We start from the raw sequence: 26,528 nt of genomic DNA, 5'->3' as shown, positions 1-26,528 counted from the left end.
CATAGCTTTTCTTCCAAGGAGCAAGCATCTTTTAATTTCATGGCTGCAGTAACTATCTGCAGTGATTTTGGAACCCAAGAAAATAAAGTCTGTCACTGTTTCCATTATATCCCCACCTATTTGCCATGAAGTGATGGCACCAGATGCCACGATGTTAGTTTTCTGAATGTTGAGTTTTAAGCTAGCTTTTTCACTCTCCTCTTTCACCTTCATCAAGAGGCTCTTTAATTCCACTTCGCTTTCTGCCATAAGGGTGGTGTCACCTGCATATCTGAGGTTATTGATATTTCTCTCGGCAACCTTGATTCCAGCTTGTGCTTCATCCAGCCCAGCATTTCTCATGATGTACTCTGCATATAAGCTAAATAAACAGGGTGACAATATTCAGCCTTGACGTACTCCTTTCCCAATTTGGAACCAGTCTGTTGTTCCATGTCCAATTCTAACTGTTGCTTCTTGACCTGCATACAGATTTCTCAGGAGGCAAGTAAGGTGGTCTGATATTCCCATCTCTTTAAGAATTTTCCACAGTTTGTTGTGATATACACAGTCAAAGGTTTTACTGTAGTCGATGAAGCAGAATTAGATGTTTTTCTGGAATCTCTAGCTTTTTCTATGATCCAACAGATGTTGGCAATTTGATCTCTGGTTCCTCTGTCTTTTCTCAGTCCAGTTTGTACATCTGGAAGTTCTTGGTTCACATATTGTTTAAGCCTTACTTGAAGGACTTTGAGAATTACCTTGGTAGCATGTGAAATGAGTGCAATTGTGTGGTAGTTTGAACATTGTTTGGTATTGCCCTTATTTGGGATTGGAATGAAAATTGACTTTTCCTGTCCTGTGGCCACTGCTTTGTTTTCCAAATTTCCTGGCATATTGAGAGCAGAACTTTCATAGCATCATCCTTTAGGATTTGAAATAGCTCAGCTGGAATTTCATCACCTCCACTAGCTTTGTTCATAGTGATGCTTCTTCCTAAGTCCCATTTGACTTCTCATTCTAGGATGTCTGGCTCTAGGTGAGTGATCACACCATCGTGGTTATCTGGGTCATTTGGATCTTCTCTGTATAGTTCTCCTGTGTAAGAAATGCCTATTCCTAACCAAGTATTAACAAAATGAAGGTTGTTTAACAGGTAAAAATTCATATTCTATTTAACTACCAAAAGTAGCATAAAGAATTCAATAAAAGAGTGAAAGTGAGTGACAGATGTTAAAGGAATACATTGTCTTTTATCTGAAAATCGGTGGATGATTATACCACACATTTATACATGCACATATAAACCTTACATGCCTGAGTCCTTTGAGTGTGTATTCTGGAATTTCATAGGTAGCAATTGTAGAATCTGAGACACATATCTGAACAAAACCAATAGCAGTTTTATATTCCATTTTCTATAAATTTGACCAAGTTTTTGTAGATTTGATTTAGTCCTATAAAATTCATTGGCAGTATCAGTACCAAACCAGATGCATTGAAATCTAGAGAGATTAGATCAGACTTTGTAGTTGCTGCATCTCCACAAAAACACCCACAAAACTAGAACAGAGAAAAAGAAAATTGGGCTTTTTAATTTTTTCATTGAATCATACTTGATTCACAAAGTTGTTTCTGGGGTACAGGAAAGTGGTTCAGTTATACATGTGTATATATTCTTTTTTGTATTTTCCTTCCATTATGGTTTATTACAGGATATTGAATATAGTACCTGTGATATAGAGTAGGTCCCTTTTGCATATCTATTTTATAGATAGTAGTTGTATCTGCTAATATCAAACTCCTAATTTACCCGTCCCCTACCCGCTAGACCCTTTGGTAACCATAAGTTTGTTTTCTATATAAGTCTTTTTCTGTTTCATAAATGAATTCATTTGTGTCACATTTTAGATTTGTATATAAGTGATATTATATAGTATTTGTTATTGTCTTTCTGAGTTACCTCACTTAGTGTGATAACCTCTAGATCCATCCATATTGCTGCAAATGGCATCATTTCACTTTTTTCTTTTTTTGTGGCTGAATAATATTTCATTGTGTACTTGTATCACATCTTCTTTATCCATTCATCTGTTGATGAACATTTAGGTTGCTTCCATGTCTTGCTATTGTAAGTAGTGCTGCTTTGAAAATTTGGGTGCGTGTTTCTTTCGAATTATAGTTTTCTCTGGATATATACCCAGGAAAGGGATTGCAAAATCATATTGTATTTAAAGGACCCTCCATACTATTCACCATAGTGACTGCACCACTTTATATTCCTATAACAGTGTAGGGGGGTTCCCTTTTCTCCAAAACCTCTCCATCCTTTATTATCTGTAGACTTTTGAATGATGGCTATTCTGACCTGTGGGCTTCCCAGGTGGCTCAGTGGTAAAGAACCTACCTGCCAGTGCAAGAGATGCCAGAGACTTGGGTTCAGTCCCTGGGTTGGGAAGAGGGGGAAATGGTAACCCGCTCCAGTATTCATGCCTGGAAATCCCGTGGACAGAAAAGCCTGGTGAACTTTGGTCCATAGGATCACAAGAGTCAGACACAACTGAGCAACTGAGGACACGCACACTCTGACCTGTGTGAGGTGGTACCTCAGTTACCTTTCATTTGCATTTCTCTAGTAATTAGGGAAGGTGAGCATCTTACATGAGCCTATTGACGGTCTGTATGTCTTCTTCTGAGAAATATCTGTTTAGGTCTTCTGCCTCCCAAAATTGAACTTTTTTAATCAGGCACATTCAAGTTTAAATTCCACTTTGACCACATAGCATCATTGAGCAAGTGTCTCAGCCTTTTTGAACTCTGTTTTCTTATTTGTAAATGAAGATAATATCACTAATATTAACTTCAAAAAGTTGCTGTAGAAATAAAATGAAGTAACACATGTATAATACCTAGCACAGAGTCTAAAGGCAGTGCAGGTGGAATAAAATATAGCTACTGTGTAGTTGCACCCAGCATTGTCATCAAGAAGAGACACAAATGCCATCCACAGCACAAAATCATTAAAATGTGATTATTTCCAGAGGGATGGGTATTAATGAAAGAAGGAAGATTTAGAAAGATTAAATAATTAGAGTATTGTCTGTAGCTTGAATTTTAATATGCAAAATTGATAGTAAAGGGAATTTCAGACAGAGAAAACAGAAAAAAAGTCAGAATATTTTGGATCTTTAATATGAGTATTGTTTGACTGGAGAGAATTTGGGTGTAGTCATGAAGAAACTTGAAAAACCACACCAAGAAGTATAATTCAATTCTTAAAGAGCAACTGACATGTTTGGAGGGCTTCCCTGATAGCTCAGTTGGTAAAGAATCCACCTGCAATGCAGGAAACCCTGGTTCAATTCCTAGGTTGGGAAGATCTGCTGGAGAAGGGACAGGCTACCCACTCCAGTATTCTTGGGCTTCCCTTGTGGCTCAGCTAGTAAAGAATCTACCTGTAGTGCAGGAGACCTGGGTTTGATCTCTAGGTTGGGAAGATCCCCTGGAGAAGAGAAAGGTTACCCACTCTAGTATTCTGGCCTGGAGAATTCTATGGACTGTATAGTCCATGGGGTCAGAATGTGTTGAACAAGTAAACATCATTACATATCATTTTTTCCTTTACCAAGATTATTTCTCCGCATTTTGATTTTTAAAGATAATGATACTATTAATAATACCTAACACCTAATTTTTCTCCTCCAATGTGTAAATTAAGAAAGTTTATATATCAACATTTATTACAAGTCCTATATTTTTAAATGCTTGGGGGGAATTATTTTTGTATCCTTAGCAATGCTATTTTAACAATATTGCATCACATATTCTGATAGTGAGAACTAGCAGTTGTGACTAAAACATTTAAAAAAAATACTTATAAAGAAAAATATTCCCTAATTTGAGGATGTGATTTTATCAGTCTCTCCTCCTCCTCCTCCTCCCCCACCCCCCACTAATTTGTCTGAACTCAGGATGAACCATTCTTCCTCTCTACTCCTTGAAAGGCCTTGGAGGTTCTTTTTGGAACAGACAAAATTTCCCCGCTACTGCATAATAAAGACTGGCTGATCCGCCATCCAGTAAACATTCAATGGAAAGGAAACAGCTGGTGTATGAAAGAGAAGCTTACTCACACATTTCAAGATAACTTCCGATTAGATTCATCCTTAGATTATTCCAACCCACAATGTTTCTGGCTTGAATAAAAACCATATTGAGTGTTTCAGGAAGGAGAATTTGTTTCTGAATGCCAGGCTCTGTGTTCAGCCTAGCAGAAAGGCCCCTTATCTCGTTGGGCTCCCACAGGCTTGTGAAATAAAAGTGAGTTGTGCATCGTTGGTTTGCTGTGGACTCCAAAACCCTATCCAACTGGCTGTGTCATGCTCTTCATTCAACAGATGGAAAATATTGCCTTGCGGCTCAGTGCCAGGAAGGCAGGCTCACTGGGAGAGGTGAATAGGGGCCCACAGAGGTGTCCCAGGCCATGTGCATTCCAGTTAGGGGTTAATGGTCAAGGAAAGTCAGAGTTCACTGAGGCAAGACAGAGAGAAATGGCCAAGCTGCTTTTGTGATTGATGATCAGTGGAATGCAAAGGAAGAGGAGAAAGTAAGCAGACAAAGACATTTCAGTGTGGAACACAAGCGTTGGTAATGACTATTAAACCTACCTCTGATGATTTATAGTGTAGTTCTGAGGCAAACCCACACTCAGCTCGGGTTGCTGATAATATGCAAATCATGGGAAGACGTTCAAAAATAACAGAGTTCATCACAACTATTAATTCTAAAGCTCAATTTGCTTCTTCTTTTAGTATTTTATGTCCTCACACAATATCTGGTCATCCATCCAGATATAGTTGCACAGCACCTGAGTGGAGCTTTAGTTAATCATGTTTCTCAGAATCAGCTGCCCACCTCTTACTAACTTGAAGGTTTATTGGGCTTGTAGCTCTTTCTTGGCGCTTCTCTGGTGGCTCAGTGGTAAAGAACCCACCTGCCAGTGCAGGAGATGCAAGAGACATGGGTTCGATCCCTGAGTTGGGAAGATCCCCTGGAAAAGGGAATGGCAGCCCACTCCAGTATTCTTGCCTGGGAAATCCCATGGACAGAAGAGCCTGGCGGGCTACCATCCATATGTTCACCAAAAGTTGGACAGAACTGAGCACACACACATGTAGATCTTCTAGGAGTCAGGATTAAAGGAAACAAAGCTGTTATGATGGCAGGTTGTTTATGTCAGTGGATCCTATGTGGGTTCTCTGGACCGGCAGCATCTGCATCCTTTGGGCATGTTAGAAATGCCAGTGCTTGGACCCCACTACTCAGTAGAAAGTTCTGTGGAATCTCAAGGAAAACAAAACAAATGAACAAACCAAACTAGAAGCCGACTCATAGACACAGAGAACAAAGTGTTTGTTGCCAGAGGAGAGAGGGACAGAGGGATGAAGGGGAAAAAAGGTAACTGTGTGAGGTCGTGAATGCCTATTAGCTTGATCGCAGTGATCATTTCACAATTGATATGAAACCATCATCATTGTGTTCTACAACTTTTGTATATCCAATGTTTGTCAATTATACCTCAATAAAGCTGAAAAAAAATTTTAATTTGATTCTGGGGTGGGGGCCAGTAGTCTGTGTTGGAACAATCCCTTCAGGTGATTCTAACTTCGAGTAAATGAAACCATTGGTTTACATAAAGCCACAAAGGAAACTAAATGATTATTTTCAAATTGTAAAGGAACACCGAAAAAGAGAGAGGCATACAGCAGCACTAACTTTGGGGGCATACTGTCATAAGAGTTCAAGAAATCATAAGGAGATATCGTGTTAAATAATAATAATGCCTTAATTTCAGAGCATTTTATAACACTAGGTATAAAACACTTTTCCACACATTATTGTCCTGATAGCACCAGGGGTTGTTTGTCAAACATATCTTATAACAGGTCAACTTTCTAGAGATAGTGACCTATAAAAAGTGCTGAAAGTCAGCAGTATAATTTACGTAAATCAGTGATAAAATGACACTTCGTTCAATAAAAAAATGTATGATGAAATATGAAAATATCCTGAAAGGGTTATGCTGCATTTCAGGAAAGTACAGGTCTAGGTGTAACCATTGCTTTTTTATTTTTAAACTCTTTTCTATTTTTCTAGTCTTCATATTGGGTGACCTATAAGTACACTCAGGGATATTGTCCAGAGTGTAATTTTTCAACAACAGGAAAAAATTTTTGTAACCATATTACTAATCCTTGTGACCTACATCCTTCGAAAGGAGAATTCTGAATGAAGCTTTAATGCTTATGAATACTTTTAGCTCCATGGCCTATTTGTTATCCCTAGGAGGTGGGTATTTAATCTGTCAAACATTTGTAAAACACCAAAAGCAGTATGGCCTTTGACCTGGGTCACTAAAATGGTACCCCGTTCTAGTGACTTTTTGATTTCACCCAGCAGGATCCATACATTTGTACTGTGCCTTATGAAGCATTCAGACAGAGTATGATCTTTGACTTCTGGCCACCTGTGTCCCATACTTTTTGTGTGAAAGAAATAAATGACAGGCTTGGAGATTAAGCCCAGCTCTCCCTTTTTATTCAGGTGTATTGCCAGCTGAGTTGAATGACCCATGGGTGCATTAACTTATAATATTTTTTACTGTTATAACATTTAGCAATGCATGTGTTACTGACAAATTATCTTAACATTATGTGTCACAAACAGGTTTTATTCTTTGGTATGTAGGTTTATCAATTCAAAAAAAAAAAAATCTAACATAGTATACGCACACGTACCTATCCATCCTTAATTACCGCATGTGTTTTCCATATTAATGTCATCATCATTGTTTTTGAATCAAGGATCTTTGACATCTTGGAATGGTTTCCAAGGGTTTCCAAGAAGGTTTCTATATTACTATTCCAGAGCCTATCCTGGGGATAACATTTGGAGATTCTATTGTGAGCAAGTTTCATTTTATCAGTTTTGAAAAGTTCTATGAGAATCTACAGCAAAAGGATCCCACCTAATAAAGCATAACATCTAACTCTTCAGTTGTCTATCACTTTAATTCACTTATTCAAGGGATGGTTATTGCATCTCCCTTGTACCTAGATCTATTCCAGGCACTGTGGAAAGTATAAAGAGGGGTTTCTTCCCTTGAAGAGTCTGATGAATGAGCTAAGACAGATGCACAAATAACTGCAGCCTAGGGTCAGACTGCCCATGTTCTATACCAGAGGTGTAAGCAATGGTTTATGAATGCTTGGCTAAGAAAGAGAGAGAGCGGCTTTACAGAAGAAGTGATATTTATCCTAAGACTTGAATGATACATAGGATTTCAACAAATATAAGTAGAGAGAGAAAATAATCCAATTAAGAATAAACAGTGTGAACCATTAAACAGAGGAAGAAAAAACTGAGACTTTTAAGCAAATGTCAAGTAGTCCATACTGAACTGATAGTAAAGCAAGTGAAGAAAAGTTGGGAGACTTAAGTAGAAAACATGGAAGGAACTAAATTGAAGAGAATACTGAACGCCACGTTAAGGAATTTAAACTTCCTAGGAATAGGGAGTTGAGAGTCATCAGACTTTTTTAAATCAAGGGAATAAATTCTGGCTAGAGGTTTTCAAAATAAGATTGTACCAATAGAAAAGATCACCATTGTTAAGAGTCGTGTCAAACAGCTTTCTACTTCCAAATCTTAAACTTGTTAGTGATATGCATAAGTCTGTTTCTACTTATTTTTGTGTCTCTGTTTTCTCATATGGAAAAAATTGGAATAGTTCCTTTTCTATCAGGGTCCCTGTGAGAGTTTATTCAGGGAATACATACAATGCATCCTAATAGAGAATCTGGACTATATGAAGGAAATAAAAATGTCTTTATTTTTCTCCAAAATTTTCATGAATGGGGAATTGAAGACTGGGAGTAGGAAGATAAAATATAAATATGAATCAAGGTGGTAAAAGAATATTCACATTTTATTTTTAATATGTTTGTATGAAATATATAGATTAATCTACATGTTTATAATATGTAGATGCAGTAGAATATTTTTCTGGTCTAATTTATCCTACCTTATTTCGACATCACGGGTGAAAACTGAAAATTTTACTTTAGTTTCAAATCACAGATTTTAACTGCATATGAATGTTCTCCAATACTTGTTTACACAGGTTGAATGAATCCCTTTATTAAATACTTAGTGTTGTCTCTTAACTTACATTAGACAAGCTATACCACTTTGGCGGAATTCTGAACAGCTTTAACCCTTAAAAGGAACAGATTGCTCCCCACACACATACATTTATCTAAGATAGTATTTACACAATCTTGACATGCACTGCATATGGAATACCATAAGCAGGTCAATCGATTTGTTAATTGGTTGTTCAGTGTTAACACAATTCCCAACTCCAATATGAGCAGTCTGAAACATATACGTAAGTTCTTTTTTTCCTTCTTCTCAATTCAAGGAATGCATTAAAAAAAAATCAAAATAGATCTCTGTGAGTGACTGAATGTCTCCTGTATCTGATTTAGCATCCGGTTTTTAGCATCCCTCCACCAAAAACCCTTTTTAGTGAATTGAATTGATTTTTTGAAGATTAAATCAGTAATAAATAATATAACTTCAGATTTTACCAACTTGGCTGCATTTGCAGAAGTCACCAATTCCATCAGAAGATGTCAGCTGGAGGTTCTTACAGGAGGGATTAGTAGTGTTGGGATAAAAACCAAAGTAAATAAATAAAATTAATAAAATCGGAAATACTTACATCCTGAACATTGCCAAATCTGGTTCTCAAATTTTGTCTTCTCAAACCTCTCCCCTACCCATAACCTCTCCATCATGCCCAAATCTTCCCTTGGCAATGTCCAAGATGGTTAAATGAAGCTGGTGAGGGACCAAGACTAGAGGCCTGACCAATAAAAGGCAACAGAGCAGGGAGTGGCAAGGGCAGGGGACACAGCTGAGGGGCTGCAGAGAACCTTCAAAGGGACGACTCTTACCTGTGAGCTCTGTGTACACATTCCTGCACCCTGCAGCGTCTCAGGGATACCTGGTGTGTCTCTGCTTCTCCTGAATAAGACCTATTTGCAGACTCAGAGATCTGAGTCTGGAATCATCCCTATATTTTAGAAAAATTTACCCACTTTATTGAGGTATAACTGATACAAAACACTTGTACATATTTAATGTAAATCTTATAACCTGATGGGTTTGGAGATGAATATACCTGTGAAACCATCACCACAGTCTATTGCCATAAACATATCCATCAAATCCAAAAGTTTCCTCCTTTTTTTTTTTTTTTGTTTTTCTTTTATTTATTTTTTTTTTTTTGTTCTTTTTTTGTTCTTTAATTAAAAAAAAATTATACATGTGTTTCCCATCCTGAACCCTTCTCCCTCCTCCCTCCCCATACCATCCCTCTGGGTCGTCCCAGTGCACCAGCCCCAAGCATCCAGCATCGTGCATTGAACCTGGACTGGCATCTCGTTTCATACATGACATTTCACATGTTTCAATGCCATTCTCCCAAATCTTCCCACCCTCTCCCTCTCCCACAGAGTCCATAAGCCTGTTCTATACATCAGTGTCTCTTTTGCTGTCTCGTACACAGGGTTATCGTTACCATCTTTCTAAATTCCATATATATGCGTTAGTATACTGTATTGGTGTTTGTCCTTCTGGCTTACTTCACTCTGTATAATAGGCTCCAGTTTCATCCACCTCATTAGAACTGATTCAAATGTATTCTTTTTAATGGCTGAGTAATACTCCATTGTGTATATGTACCACAGCTTTCTTATCCATTCATCTGCTGATGGACATCTAGGTTGTTTCCATGTCCTGGCTATTATAAACAGTGCTGCGATGAACATTGGGGTACACGTGTCTCTTTCCCTTCTGGTTTCCTCAGTGTGTATGCCCAGCAGTGGGATTGCTGGATCATAAGGCAGTTTCCTCCTTTTGTGTTTATTATTATCACATTGTGGGGGGAGGTGATACACATACCTAATATAAAATTTACCCTCTTAAAAATTGTTCAAGTACAGTGTTGTTTACTATTAGTCCCCATGCTATACAATGGAGCTCATCTTTTTATTTTAATTGGAGTATAGTTGCTTTACAGTGTGGTGTTGGCTTCTGCTGTACAACAAAGGGAATCAGCTATATGTGTATATGTATCCCCTCCCTCTTGGACCTCCCTCCCAAACCCCTCCATCCCACCCATCTAGGTCACCTTCCTGCATAACTGAAACTTTGTACCATACATCAACTTTCACCAGGGAAAGTTTATGTAATATAAATTCTGTATTTAAATATATGCAGAAATGCACAGTCAAAATAATTATGTAAAAACATCGTGATATCATACTGAAAATAGATGGACAGAAGATAATAAGGAAGGGCGTATAGCCAGTCTTGAATTTCCTTCTTTTTATTTCATCACCTTTCTCCCCACCCTTCACACGTCTTCTTTCTTTGTTCTTTTCTAATGACTCAGGGATGAAAATTTCTAAAAGTGCAAGAAATTTAAAGTATGTAATGTGATGATTTGATATACATACATATTGTGAAAAAAATTCCCACAATGAAGTTAACACATTCATCAGCTCACATATTTATCTTATGAGTTTAAGTTCTACTGTCTTAACAAATTTCAATTATGCAATACAGTGTTATAGTTGACCAACTATAGTCAACACGTTATATATTGGATCCTCAGAATTTATTTATCTTGTAACTGAAAGTTTATATCCTTTTACCAATCACTCCCAATTTCACCCACTTCCAACCCCTGGTAACTGCTTTTCTACTGTCTTTCTCTATGAGTTTGAGGTTTTCCTACACTCTGTTTATCTCAAAATCTTTAGTGTTAAGTATGATTTTATGAGAAACTGATGCATGCATGCATGCTAAGTCACTTCAGTTGTGTCCAACTCTGCAATCCTATGGGCAGTAGCCTGCCAGATTCCTCTGTCCATGGGATTCTCCAGGCAGGAATACTGGAGAGGGTTGCCATGCCCTTCTCCAGATCTTCCCAACCCAGTGACAGAACCATGTCTCTTACATCTCCTGTATTGGCAAGAGAGTTGTTTACCACTAGTGCCTCCTGGGAAGCCCATGAGAATCCAGTAAATTTTAGATAATAGGAAGGTAGGATGAACTTGACTACTCTTGGGGATACGCTCTGACTTTATATGTTGATTAGCCAGTGAAATATTGGGATTATAAAAAGACAACAAACATGTTTTCTATTAAATGAACAGTCAGATAAATTGAGATTGGGAAGGCCCCATCCAAGCAAGTTGGCTTGGCCATAACTTATTTTTGAAAATTAATATACTAGAATTATATATACATCACCCTTGGGTCCTTAGTTCATGGCACACTATAGTGAAAAATACATCTTTCACATGTGTCAAAACTTCAGAGCTGACTACCATATACCCTGGACCTTTACAACTTCATTAAGTTGACAAATGTCACCTAATGAGGCCTCCTGGGAAATGATTCTGGTATACATTGTCCACAAGGGAAAGCTAGACATCCATTGTAAGTGTATTTTGTTTGTTATAATCTTACCCAGGCTTTTTTTTTTTTTTTTTTTTTTTGAGTAACATCGCTTTACACTGCCGTGTCAGTTTCCTCTGCACAGCAGAGTGAATCAGTCATATGTATAAAATACATCCTCTCACTTTTGGATTTCCTTCCCACTTAGGTCACCACAGAGCACCAGGTAGAGTTCCCTGTGCTATACACTAGGTTCTCATTAGTTATCTATTTTATATGCCATGCTAATCTTCTCTGTATTGCTCCAATTTTAATATATGTGCTGCCCAAGCCAGCACCAGCTTATTTTGACTTATATTTATCAGTGGTCAGTGTATGAAATTATTTTATATTGATTGATACCATTTGTTATGTATTTGGCTTAAATATTGAGGACATAAGGATAGAATAAAATTTATTGATAAAACATTTTATTGCTCACTGTAAAAGCAAGACAGAAAATATTTGCAAGATAGCTTTAAAATCTGTGCTTTTAAATGAAAAGGAGCTTTTTAGAAAGAAGTTTCATCATCTAATTTATGGAAATAGTAGGCACCAAATAAATTTCAATGTGTTTTTTTCAATTATAAAAAAGTACTTAGATACTTCTAGGACAAGAGGCATAGTTCTGGCTATTATAGAGAGTACTTAAAAAAAAAAAAATGACAGTCCAGCATAGGAGTTGGGCCATAATAGAGAGTAATAATTGTCATACCAGAGTTAGGATAAATCACTGGGGAGGAAAAGATTAAATCCAGATGGGCTCAGGAAAGTCCTGTGTGGAGATGGTGTTTACACCAATCTTTAAAGGATGGAAGTTCTCTTTCAGTCACGTTCTTAGATACATTTATATCGTACATCTGATAAAACACTTTTCTACTATGTATTAGTTAACATATCTGAAATGTGCTTTCAGCATGCCTGACTCTGCCCAGTTTGGTCAGCCCTACACAGCTTTGTTTTATGAATTAATCTATATATTGGAATGTCTTTGTTTCCGTTTATTAACAAGATTGAACAAATATTCACAGCTGGCTCAGCCCTGCCTCTCTGAAGTCACAGTAACATCTTCCAAAGTGAATATTAATAGTTATTACCAGTGTCTGATTGAATAAAAAGTCTGTCTAGCATTACAGCTAAATATTAATTAATTCTTGTGTTACAATGTTGACAATTTGAATCTTATATGATACCCAACAGATACTAGAAACTCAAGAAATATTTTCAAAAATAATTTAGTGAATTTTAATTGGTTTATCTTAACATTTATATTGAATATACACAGTTTTTTTTCATAGCTTTTTGAGTGTGTACGTGCTAAGTCGCTTCTGTTGTGTCCAGCTCTGTGCGACCCTGTGGGCTGCAGCCTGCCAGGCTCCTCTGTCCATGGCATTTCTCCTGGCAAGAATCCTGGAGTAGGTTGCCATGCCCTCTTTCAGGGGATCTTCCTGACCCAGGGATAGAACTAGCATCTCTAATGTCTAACCTGCACTGGCAGGGGAATTCTTTACCACTAGCATCGCCTGGGAAGCCCAGGTTTTAGAGTACAAAGGAACAATAAGCCATTTATATATGGTAAAGAGCTGATTGGCAGGGGTTGGCTCACTGATTTATTTGTAACCATCAGGCTGGAGGAGCAGTTAGGACTCAAATGTGATCAGATTCCTCAGCACATTAGCACTGCATCACTGAATTGCTGTCCTCATGGCGAGCGTCCTGCAGTTTATCCTGCTTATTTGTCCTAAGGTACTGGCTTGGGAAAGCGACTCTGGATTAAGATATTCAATTCTTACTTCTTTATCTATCCATCTAAAAATGTTTACCCTGTGTTTGGATGATGAATCCAGCCTTATTAAACAGCATACAGTACTGTTAATATTTTTGCTTTCCTAATTTAAATTTTTTATTTTCTGACTCTGTATCTGTCCTTGCTCTTAACTTGAAAATTCTTCTTGAACTTCCACAGTCTCCCCATTTGATTTTTTGTCTACCTTTTGAGACAGATTCTTCTGTTTTCATTCCTTACACATAGGCCTATTAAAGATGTTCTTTTGTAACCTCTGATAGCCTCACTCCCGTCATTGTTTTAAATGGAGATCGAAGAAGCAGCAATGTCAACCGTTCTAAACTCTGATCTCTGTGCATCTGGGCATTTCTAAATTACCATATTAACTCATCCTGGTAACTATTAAGATTCAAATATTTTATAACTGTTGTAACTATTCCAGAAAAATAAAAACATTAAGTCCAACACGTAAAGTGAAAGCTCTTCTACAATACAGAAATAAGTTTCTTGTAAGTTTTTCAGTGGTATAAATGTTGTTTTAACCTGAAAATATGCCAACTTAAAATATATCACAGAAAAAGTTATAATAATTATAGAGGATAGATATTTTGAGTTGACAGAATCACTGGAATGTTTTCAGTATTACTGCAATGGAAATTTTACTTCTTAGAGTTATGAAGATACTACCACATAATGAATGGATAAGTACCAAATTCCGTCTGTGCTCCATAATGATGTTTCTTATCACAAAATATTTACTTTGCCTACTTTCATAGTTGATAAAAAATCTTGCTCAATGCCAATTTTCTAGACAATTCTTCCACTGTATTATTAATAGTAAGAGTTCCTGGTTTTCTTTCTTCGATTCAGATGAAGCACTAAAGAAAGGCCACAAACTCTGAAATCACCTTATAACAAGCAACATGACTTGGGTTCTACAACTTTTTCCATGAGACAGGAAGCAATTGAATGTCTCCATGGCTTTATTGAAAGTTTTTATAAGTCTAGACAAAAACTTACACAGAAGCTGGTTGCAACCTTGTAACTACAGAGTGAATATATGCAGAATGACTCTCTACTGAGAGTCAGTAATTCCAATTACACTCATGATCTCTGGGAGTAGACCAGTTCATTTGTTTGTAACTTCTTTACAATTCCAAATAATTTTGGATCTTGATTTAAGCTTCATGAAACTGAAGATCATAAACTAGTGAAAAAAAAAATTGGTGTTAGGACTTCATTTTATACTTTATTTTTTTTTCATTTTATACTTTAATTCACTTGTAACACTATATTATAAATTGATATGTTAATATTTTCAAATTTTGATTTTTTATCTACATACAAACAGATTTTGTTAGCATTTAAGTAGGATGACTGTTACATAGAAATGCATGGATTTTGAAATTCTTTTTAAGATCAGACTATTTATTTTTAAAAACCAGTCTCTATAAAGACAAAGTTATTAGGAAATTAACCAAGATGTCTTTGTAAATCATCAGTAGTGTTTTGTGATTAATGGCCCATTGATAGTTGAAGTTGCCTCTTAAATAAAAGAAGCAGCAAATCAAACCTACTTGGCTCTTGGTAAACTTTGGTTTAATCCTAGGCGCTGTGTCTATCATTAAATCAGTATTGCTAGGTGAGCAGCAGCAGCTAGGTCTACTAAGGTTGAAATGGGTTATCAGAATAGGAAGTTAGGTTAATTAAGGTAAGTAACAGAAAACGATCATATATATTTTGGGTAGAAAGTGATAAGTCAATATAAGAACACAGATATTCTCTTGGAATAAGTCAGTGCCTCCAAAGTTTGTAGAAACAGAAAATAATAAACTCTCCAAATTGCTTCCCTGCTTCTGCATACTGGTTATGTGACATCGCTAAACTATTTTCACTCTAAACAAATTAACTTCCTTTATTTCTCTCATCTGGAGGGCAAATGTATCATAATCTTCCCAGTTACATCCAAGGTCTAGCCTTGGTCTTAATTCTAAGAGGAAGGGAGAGACTCCTACTAACTGTTTGGTTCTTTCTCCTGGTCCAATTATTTTTAAAGAGAGGCCAAAGTCATGTTCTGCCCAAACATAATGGGGTAGTGTCAGGTGGGATACAATGCCTGTACATGTAGAAAGTTTCTGGGAAAAGGCGAATCACGGTGAACTGGGAAGACACCCAAATTAAAACTAAGTTATTAGTATGATCTTATCAGATTTTATTAGCACATTAAAGAAAACACATTCATAACTATTTTGAAAGGAGCTCTCATGAAAAGAGCTTTCCTGTCAATAGAGAAGCATAAAGATTAGGTAGATAGGGTTTCTACTCTCAAAGTGCTTATAATTGGATGTTTGTGGTACTTGACAATTTCATTACCTCACTGTTGGCTATGGGATTATCACATATTCATAGTGAAAAATTAATATTTACCAACTTAAAAAGTAATCTATCACTACATGGGAAATAGATGGGGAAACAGTGGAAACAGTGTCAGACTTTACTTTTCTGGGCTCCAAAATCACTGCAGATGGTGACTGCAGCCATGAAATTAAAAGACACTTACTCCATGGAAGAAAAGTTATGACCAACTTAGACAACATATTCAAAAGCAGAGACATTACTTTGCCAGCAAAGGTCCATCTAGTCAAGGCTATGATTTTTCCAGTGGTCATGTATGGATGTGAGAGGTGGACTGTGAAGAAAGCTGAGCACCGAAGAATTGATGCTTTTGAACTGTGGTGTTGGAGAAGACTCTTGAGAGTCCCTTGGACTGCAAGGAGATCCAACCAGTCCATTCTGAAGGAGATCAGCCCTGGGTGTTCTTTGGAAGGAATGATGCTAAAGCTGAAACTCCAGTACTATGGCCACCTCATGCGAAGAGTTGACTCATTGGAAAAGACTCTGATGCTGGGAGGGATTGGGAGCAGGAGGAAAAGGGGACGACAGAGGATGAGATGGCTGGATGGCATCACCGACGCAATGGATGTGAGTTTGAGTGAACTCCGGGAGATGGTGATGGACAGGGAGGCCTGGAGTGCTGTGATTCATGGGGTCGCAAAGAGCTGGACACGACTGAGCAACTGAACCGAACTGAACTGATTTTACTTTTTTAAGCATATACATAATAGTTGCATAGATTTATGTGTAAGTTTACTAATGATGATTTACTAATGATCAATCAAACAGCAACAAGAGACAAAATATTTGAGAAGTCAGGCAATCATTAACATACGTGGTGTGATTGCTGTTTTACAGATCCAAGAGGACTGTAAGATACAGAAGAGTTGACTCCATAGCTCTTCTACAAGGTCAAGTCCAGCTTTTGATAATCTATCAGCAATTTTAATTGATTCCTAAAATTGTTAGAAAAGTGTATAGATCTTATTTGCATCTATACAAAGACTTCCCCAATGGTTCAGTGGTAAAAGAATCCGCCTGCAATGCAGGAGATGTGGGTTCAATCCCTGAGTTGGGAAGATTCCCCAGAGGAAAAAACGTCAACCCACTCCACTGTTCTTGCCTGGAAAATCTCATAGACAAGGGAGTCTGGCAAGCTACAGTCCATGGGGTCTTAAAGGTCAGACACAATTGAGCTATTGAGCACACAAACACACATACAAAAGTTTGAAATTGTAGGGAGAGTCACTTCTGGTGAGTCAGTGGCTCCCTTTGGTCCCTTACTCTCACCTCGTAAAGCTGACATGGATCACAGGGCTCCTCACTCCCAAACTGTCCATGCCTTCACATCTCAGACTGAAAGACAAAATCCTCACTACGAGAGAAGATGATGGCACCCCACTCCAGTACTCTTGTGTGGAAAATCCCATGGACGGAGGAGCCTGGTAGGCTGCAGCCCATGGGGTCGCTAAGAGTCGGACACGACTGAGCGACTTCACTTTCACTTTTCACTTTCACGCATTGGGGAAGGAAATGGCAACTCACTCCAGTGTTCTTGCCTGGAGAATCCCAGGGATGGGGGAACCTGGTGGGCTGCCGTCTATGGGGTTGCACAGAGTCGGACGCAACTGAAGGGACTTAGCAGCAGCAGCAGCAGCAGCAGCATGAGCCAAAGACCCCACAAAGTCTCCTCCTCCTCCCTCTTTGCTCTCTGAACTGATCTAGAACTTTCTCCTGCCCATTCTGCTTCTGACATACTGCTCTTCTCACTGTCTCTCAAACATCCCCAGAAGCTTTTACATTTGCTGTTTCATCTACCAGCACTGTTCTTTTCTCAGATGCCTGCACGGCTCCAGGCCTCATTTTCTTCAGGTCTAGAATAACAACACATTTTCCACACCCCAGCGTTTTCTATCCCAGTTGCTTTACTCTGTATCTGGCATGCAACATACTCAATCAAACTAAAGCATGAGGGACTTTGTTTAATCTAACTACAATTTTCTGTCATAGAGTTTTAAGTCATTTTATAAAAACATTGAACCTAGGAAAGTTGTGAAATCATGTTGGGAGATCTTTTGAAAGTGTGAAGTTCCTACCACTTTTTAGCTTCTCTAATGGCTCAGATGGTAAAGAATCTGCCTGCAGTGCAGGAGGCCTGGGTTCCATCCCTGTGTTGAGAAGATGCCCTGGAGAAGGGAAAGGCAACCCACTCCAGTATTCTTGCCTGGAGAATTCCAGGACAGAGGAGCCCACATGTCCTAAGGGTTGCAAAGAGTCAAACACAACTGAGTGACTGACACTCACTCTTACCAGTTTGGGACAGTTTATGAGCAATCTACCCTGAACTTAGTAAATAAGTTGTGATTACTTCACATGCTCATGGTACAGGTGGTTGACAAGTAGTCAACAGGCAATGGACTGTATGAGATTTGGAATCAGAGGAATAGTATTGAATATCAGTGTTGCCACTTCCTTACTTGTAATTTTGGACAAAGAGATAAAATAGTACTGAAGATAGTAATAATAGAAGCTTAAAATATATGAATGAATAAGTGAATGAACTTTTGTAAACCGCTTAAACTTTTTTATTAAAGACAAGTAGAACTTACAATATCTGGCTCACTTAGTTGTAATGTGGATGAAATAAAATACGAAAATGCACTATAAAGTGAAAAACAATGTTAGTGTTGTTACTCTTGGAAATCAGGAAAGTAATGCAGTAAACAAATAACTGGAAAAAAAAAAAAACACAAATAACTGGAAGAAGTTTATACAACCTTGTGGGTAGAATACTGGTCAACACATTGATATGCACAAATCTAATCACAGTATAATTGTGAAAGTATAATAGTGAAAAACTAAATATAGTAATGTTTTTGCCAGATGACTATGTTCCAGCTACTAAACTAAGAATTTTAGAGCATTATTGCTAGGAATCACTACTGCAATCCTATGAGGCAAGTGATTATTATCATGCTAACATTATAAATGAGGAAAGTGAAAGAGTAACCAGTCACATATCACATAGCTTAGTAAACGCTTCAGCAGTGACTGGAATTGGTATGTTTGTTAGTCATTCAGTATTTTATCCACTCAGATTGATATTGTCAATCTAAATTCATAATAATTCATATCCTCCCATCAGTTTTACTTTCCTCTTTGAAAGTAGAACTATAAAAGGTAAAGAAAATTAATTAACATTTGTTAGGATTCAAAAACAAATATACAAATTCCTCCACACATGGAAAAAAAAAAAAAAAACCTGCTGCAATGAGTCAGAAAAACATGAGGTCAGGGGTGTTTATATAAATTTGAAATAAACATACAAAAGGATACATCCTCAGCAGCATTGGTAAATTTTATTGCAGGATGTGCTTGTTAAGGAATTCACAAATAAAAGCCCTCAAGAGTTCCGGCCCAGCTGCCCCTTGCAGAGCATAATGGCTCTTTGGCCCTCTGTTCCACCAGAGGTCACCGCACCACTTGCCCAGCAAGGCCTCCAGGTGTTGAAGGCGGGTCCTCCCTACCCCAGTGGTGACCTCCAGGCACATAGAGTGCTTTCCTGGGTCTTAAGGGAGGATGATCCATCAATATAAGTAAGCTTTTCTGCTCCCATAGAATTCGTAGAACATGCAAGGAGGTGCTTAATTACCCAAGCCCTAGAAATTCCAATGCATCTCTTCTCATGCTTGATTATATAAAAAAAAGCAATAAAAATTGCTGAAAGACTGTGCTTTGAATGAGGTTGAAACCCAAGAAGTAGAATGTAACTGAATTACCACTATCTTCAATTTTTTGTCATTTGAAAGATCAGCTCTGCTGTGAACAACTTTTAGGTGTTGCATACATAAGTGGTTTTTTCCTCCAGTGTGATTTTTAACTTAAATGCTGATGGCAAGAAAGAATTTCAGGGGGTGAATAAAATGCACTTACAGGCGAAACAGCCATCTGATTGTGAACTTAGCTCTTGCATACTAAACAGGAGAGTTTTGTCTCTTGTCTCATAGCTACAGAAAAGCAGGAAGTATTTGGAAGGGAAAAATGAGGATTAGGAGGAAGTGGGGGGTGGGGAGGTCTGGTTTGTCTATGTGACACACTTCTTACTGGCACTATGCCCAGAAGTGTTTTCATGCTGCTTTGAAAGACAGAAGCTGTATAAGAAAAACTCTAAAGAGACTGCTTTTCCTGAGAAAACATTTGAGACAAGACAGTCAGGGCAAGCCAGGCCAGAATGGGCCATGAGACCAGACCTGACCAGGTGCGGGAGCCTGGTCAGTGTTGTGAAAAAGGCCAGGAAGAACAGTGAGGTGAGATGCCCAGAGAAGATACTGACCCTGAGGTCCTTGGAAGACTTCAGGGCTGGGGGCAAGTAGAAAAGGCAGCTTTGTGAAGTGGAGGCAGGGGAAACAGTAGAGAGGGAAAACACTTACTTTAAACTAGTGGGTAATGATCATAAAGAATTGGCGACTTGGAGATTAAAAATAAATGTTAGGATTCACCTAAAAGAAACAATGCAATATATACAAATATTTATATACATGGGAATTTGCTGCAGTGTTATTTATAATAATGAAAATTTTAAAGTAATCTATATGCCTGAAAGCGTTAATCTCTCTGTTGTGTCCAACTCTTTGCGACCCCATGGACTATAGCCCCTAGGCTCCTCTTTCCGTGGAATTCTCCAGGCAAGAATACTAGAGTGGGTAGACATTCCCTTCTTCAGGGCATCTCCCCAGTCCAGGCATTGAACCTGGGTCTCCTGCATTGCAGGCAGATTCTTTACCATCTGAGCCACCAGGGAATACATATATATATATATATATGAAATACATATTATATATTTATATATATGACATATGTGTGAGTATGTAAATATCATAGAATAATATATAACCATTAAAATGTATATTCTAACAATATTTTAAGTCTAAATAAGTATATTAAGTTTAAAATTAGATACAGCAGTATTATATAAATATATATTGTTTAAAATGAGATACAGCAGCATTATATAAATATCTACATATTTATATATGTAGATATATAAATATATCATGATATACATATATAATACATATATATGCATGTGTACGTATGTATGGAGAGAAGAAGAGAAAGATAATGAAAGGATACATCAAGATGTCAACAATGATTATTTTTAGATGATGGAATTGCATATAATTTTAATTTACCTTCTCTGACTTTTTTGTGTTTTCAGATTTTTTAAAAAACACCAGAGTTCTCCTTTATATATTCTTAATTTTAAATGTCACTTGTAAACATTTTTTTTAAGTTTTCAATAATACCTAATACAATTTTTAATTAATTTTTATTGGAGTATAGTTGATTTACAACATTGTGTTAGTTTCTGCTGTGCAGCAAAGTGAATCAGCTATGCACATATCTATCTGCTCTTTTTTAGATTCTTTCCCCATATGGGTCATTACAGAGTACTGAGTAGAGTTCCCTGTACTATACAGTAGGTTCTTAATAGTTAAATAAAATGTAAAGTTCCTCTGTTCCAGTTCCTCTCAGACCCCTGTAATGCTTTGAGTCACATCTCTTGGTGTCCCTGTATTTATCTACGTTTGTTTTCCATTCTTTATTAATTCTTATCAAGATTTTAAATAATATGTTTATATCTTATACTAGTTATTCTACATATGCCCCTGACTCTTTCTCTGCTCTTTATTGACCAATCCCACTCCTGTATATATATCTACAAAAAAATAAAACTACTAATTCTAAAAGATACATGCACCCCAATGTTCATAACACCATTTACATTAGCCAAGATATGGGACAAATTCATTTCCATCAACAGACAAACAGTATATGTATATACATATATGTTATATATATATGTGTGTGTGTTATACATGTGTGTTATATATATGTTATATATATGTGTGTTATATGTGTGTGTTATATATATGTGTTATATATATGTGTGTGTGTATATATGTTTTATATATATATATGTTCAGTATATATATATATGTTTTATATATATTAAATGGAATATTACCCAACCATAAAAACTGAACTTCTGCCATTTGCAGCAACATGGATGAATCTAGAGGATAGTATGCTTAGTGAAATATGTCAGACAGAAAGAGACAGATGCCATATAATATCACTTGTATGTGAAATCTAAAAATTAAAACAAATATATATATATATGCAAAACAGAGACTCAGAAACAAATGTAGAAACAAATATAGAAACTGGTGGTTACCAGTGGGGAAGGGGAGAGGGAGGGGCAAGACAGAGGTATGGGATTAACTGATACAAAGTACTATGTATAAAATAGATAAGCAATAAAGATATATTTTATAGCAAAGGGAATTATAGTCATTATTTTATAATACCTTTAAATAATCTAGAAAGTGTTTTATAATCTATAAAAATACTGAATCACTATCCAAAACTAAAATAATGCTGTATATCACTATACTTCAATGAAGTGAAAGTCAATTTATGTCAGCAAGGTCATGGTCTTTCTGGAGTCTCTAGGGAATACCTTTTCTAGCTTCTCATCATTGTTCAATTGCTCAGTCGTGTCTGACTATTTGTGACCCCAAGGAATGCAGCACACCAGGCTTCCCTTTTCTTCACCGTCTCCCAGAGTTTGCACAAATTCATGTCCACTGAGTCAATAATGCCAAGCATCCATCTGATCCTCTGTCATCCCCTTCTTCTCCTGCCTTCAGTTTTTCCCAGCATCAGGGTCTTTTCCAATTAGTCAGCTATTCGCATCAAGTTGCCAAAGTATTGGAGCTTCAGCTTCAGCATCAGTCCGTCCAATGAATATTCAGGGTTGATTTCCTTTAAGATTGACTGGTTTGATCTTTTTGCAGTCCAAGGAACTCTCAAGAGTCTTCTCCAATGCCACATTTCGAAAACATTAATTCTTTGGTGCTCAGCCTCCTTCATGGTCCAACTCTCACATCCATACATGACTATTAGGAAAACCATAGGTTGCACTATATGGACCTTTGTCAGCAAAATAATGTCTCTGCTTTTTAATATGCTGTCTAGGCTTCTCATAGTTTTTCTTCCAAGGAGCAAGCGTCTTTTGAGTTCTTGGCTGCACTTACTGTCTGCAATGATTTTGGAGCCCAAGGACATAAAGTCTGTCACTCCTTCCATTGTTTCCCCATCAATTTGCCATGAAGGGATAGGACCAGATGCCATGATCTTCATTTTTTGAATGTTGAGTTTTAAGCTAGTTTTTTTTACTCTCCTCTTTCACCTTCATCAGGAGACTCTTTGTTTCCTTTTTGCTTTCTGCCATAAGGATGGTGTCATCTACATATCTGTGGTTATTGATATTTCTCCACACAATCTGATTCCAGCCTGTACTTCATCCAGCCCAGCATTTTGCATGATGTGCTCTGCATATATAAGTTAAATAAACAGGGTGAGAATATACAGCCGTGACATACTACTTTCCCAATTTGGAACTAGTCCATTGTTCCATGTCCAGTTCTCACTGTTGCTTCTTGACTTGCATACAGTTTTCTCAGGAGGCAGGAAAGGTGGTCTGGTATTACCATTTCTTTAAGAATTTTCCACAGTATGTAGTGACCCACACAGTCAAAGTCTTTAGCATAGTCAATGAAGCAGAAGTACATATTTTTCTGGAATTCTCTAGCTTTTTCTATGATCCAACAGATGCTGGCAATTTGATCTCTGGTTCCTCTGCCTTTTCTAAATCCATTGTCAACATCTGGAAATTCACAGTTCATGTATTGTTGAAGCCTGGCTTGGAGAATTTTAAGCATTACTTTACTAGTGTGTGAGATGAGTGCAATTGTGTGGTAGTTTGAGCATTCTTTGGCATTGCCTTTCTTTGGGATTGGAATGAAAACTGACCTTTTCCAGTCCTGTGGCCACTGCTGAGTTTTCCAAATTTGCTGGCATATTGAGTGCAGCACTTTCACAGCATCATCTTTTAGGATTTGAAATAACTCTGCTGGAATTCCATTACCTCCACTATTTTTGTTCATAGTGATACTTCCTAAGGGCCACTTGACTTCGCACTCCAGGATGTCTGGCCCTAGGTGAGTGATCACACCATTGTGCTTATCCAGGTCATTAAGATCTTTTTGTATACTTCTGTGTATTCTTGCCACCTCTTATTAATATCTTCTGCTTTTGTTAGGTCCATACCATTTCTGTCCTTTATTGTGCCCATTTTTACATGAAATGTTCCCTTGGTATCTCTCATTTTCTTGAAGAGATCTCTAGTCTTTCCCATTCTATTGTTTTCTCTGTTTCTTTTCATTGATCACTTAGGAAGGCTTTCTTATTCTCCTTGCTATTCTTTGGAACTCTGTTCAGATGGGTATATATTCCCTTTTTTCCTTTGCCTTTTGCTTCTCTTCTTTTCTCAGCTATTTTTCAAGGCCTCCTCAGACAACCATTTTGCCTTTTTTGCATTTATTTTTCTTGGGGATGGTTTTCTAGCTTCTAGAGACCACTTATATTTCTGGAACATGCCCACTTTCTTCTTCTTGATACCCAGTAAGTAGTCTCTCCAATCTCTCTGACTCTGACCTTGACTTCTATGCTTTCCCCTTTCACTTATAAGGACTCCTGTGATTGCATGTAATTAGAGTGGTCTATCTGGATAGTCCTGAATGATCTCTACATCTCAAGATCATTATTATGTCTCTAAAGTCCTTGCCAACAAAGGTTCGTCTAGTCAAGGCTATGGTTTTTCCTGTGGTCATGTATGGATGTGAGAGTTGGACTGTGAAGAAGGCTGAGTGCCAAAGAATTGATGCTTTTGAATTGTGGTGTTGGAGAAGACTCTTGAGAGTCCCTTGGACTGCAAGGAGATCCAACCAGTCCATTCTGAAGGAGATCAGCCCTGGGATTCTTTGGAAGGAATAATGCTAAAGCTGAAACTCCAGTACTTTGGCCACCTCATGCAAAGAGTTGACTCATTGGAAAAGACTCTGATGCTGGGAAGGATTGGGGGCAGGAGGAGAATGGGATGACAGAGGATGAGATGGCTGGATGGCATCACTGACTCGATGGACGTGAGTCTGGGTGAACTCCAGGAGTTGGTGATGGACAGGGAGGCCTGGTGTGCTGCGATTCATGGGGTCGCAAAGAGTCGGACATGACTGAGCAACTGATCTGATCTGATCTGAAAGTCCTTTTGCCAGGTAAGATAAGAAATTCACAATCTCTGACAACTTGACCATGAACATCTTGGGGGTCATCGTTCTGCCTGCTACCATGGCTAAAGATAAAACTCCAAATCCAATTATATAATCTGCAAAATTACAAAATAGCTAAATGCCTGACTCTCCAAGTCCTCCATACCAAGGGTAGGCACTGGTCAGAAAGGGATGTGACCCTTAGACCTGGAATGGGGATACTTGGGCAAACATAGATAAGTCTGACCACCATTCTCTCCCAAATGCCCATAAGCCACCCCTGTCAGAAGCGGCACCTCCTCACATGTCTTTCTTTTGTTTTTCCCAGAGAGGCTTCTTATCCTTCATTTGTTCTTATTCAGGTTCCACCACTTCTCACTCTTTTCAGGTTTGTAAAAGATCAGATCTCAGAGTGTCCCAGATGGAGAAAAGATTTGGCCTGGATGCCACTTAGGAAAAAGATAGTGAATATGCCAAAGAGCTTATAAGACTTTCCTATGATATTTCAATAAAAACCTGGGGAATACAAATGTAAATGGTTTCTGAAGATGGTGGTCAGATACGATGGAACATAAGGTTAGAGTTGTTTGAATTAAGCCATTGTTGCTCTTATTGTGATTTTAAGTTTTGGTTTGTTTTCTTTCTTTTCTCTTTTTTTGAGGGGGGCAGGGAAAGGCCACCATATGCCACAAGTGGGGATCTTAGTTCTCTAACCAGTGATCCCAGCCAGGCCCTTGGCAGTGAGAGCAGGGAGTCCTAACCACTGGACCACCAGGAAATTCCTGTGATTCTGGTTTTAAAGCATCAATTTTGAGTAACACTCGGTGACACTTTGGTTGATTAACTGAAGCCTCATCTCAGTAATGATCTCTATTCAACGTGCCTGACACTGGAACTTCCCTGGCATACATTAAAGGGCAAAATTCAGAGGCTCAGGGAGATGGGAATCTTAAAGTGGTTCAATTATATGCAGCCTGTTCAACAACCGCCAACTAAATCCATTGAAGGGATTCAGAGGAGACTTCCCTCCTGAAGACACTAGGAAATATGTTGGTGCTGGGAGCTTGGTGGTGACAGTCCACTGAAGGCTGGAGATGACAGCTGGGAGATGCTGCCACAGAATTGAATTTGCTGATTGTAGTAGAAACAAGAGAACGCCACAGAGGCAGAGACCAGAGAGTAGCCTCGAACCTTCAGAGGGAAGATGGGAACAATTACTATACCAGAAAGAAGAAACAGAGGTTCTGATCTAGAAGGATTTATGATTGTGGCTGGGCTTCCCTGGTGATTCAATGGTAAAAAAAAAAAAAAATTCACCTGCAATGCAAGAGACGCAAGAGAAACCACACACACGTTATTAAAGGCAACAGGGAGACTTAGGGCAGCGTAGTGGGGACAGATTTGGGAGATTTGCTCTTTGTCATGAGAACCCTAGGGGCTTCTCAGGTGGCTTAGTGGTAAAGAATTCGCCTGCCAGCACAGGAGATTTGGGTTCAACCCCTGGGTCGGGAAGATCCCCTGGAGAAGGAAATGGCAACCCGCTCCTGTATTCTTCCCTGGAAAATCCTATGGACAGAGGAGCGTAGAGGGCTACAGTCCATGGGGGGTAGCAAAAGAGTCAGACA

General features: G+C 38.0%; 1 pseudogene; it reads right to left on the bottom strand.

Moving 5' to 3' along the window:
- Positions 1-11,754: 11,754 nt before the first annotated feature.
- On the bottom strand, positions 11,755-11,849 carry LOC112449166 (uncharacterized; annotated as a pseudogene).
- Positions 11,850-26,528: the final 14,679 nt, after the last annotated feature.

The sequence above is a fragment of the Bos taurus genome, chromosome 12, assembly GCF_002263795.3.
Source record: "Bos taurus isolate L1 Dominette 01449 registration number 42190680 breed Hereford chromosome 12, ARS-UCD2.0, whole genome shotgun sequence".
NCBI classification, from domain to species: domain Eukaryota; kingdom Metazoa; phylum Chordata; class Mammalia; order Artiodactyla; family Bovidae; genus Bos; species Bos taurus.
This window is presented reverse-complemented; position numbering and strand designations above follow the sequence as displayed.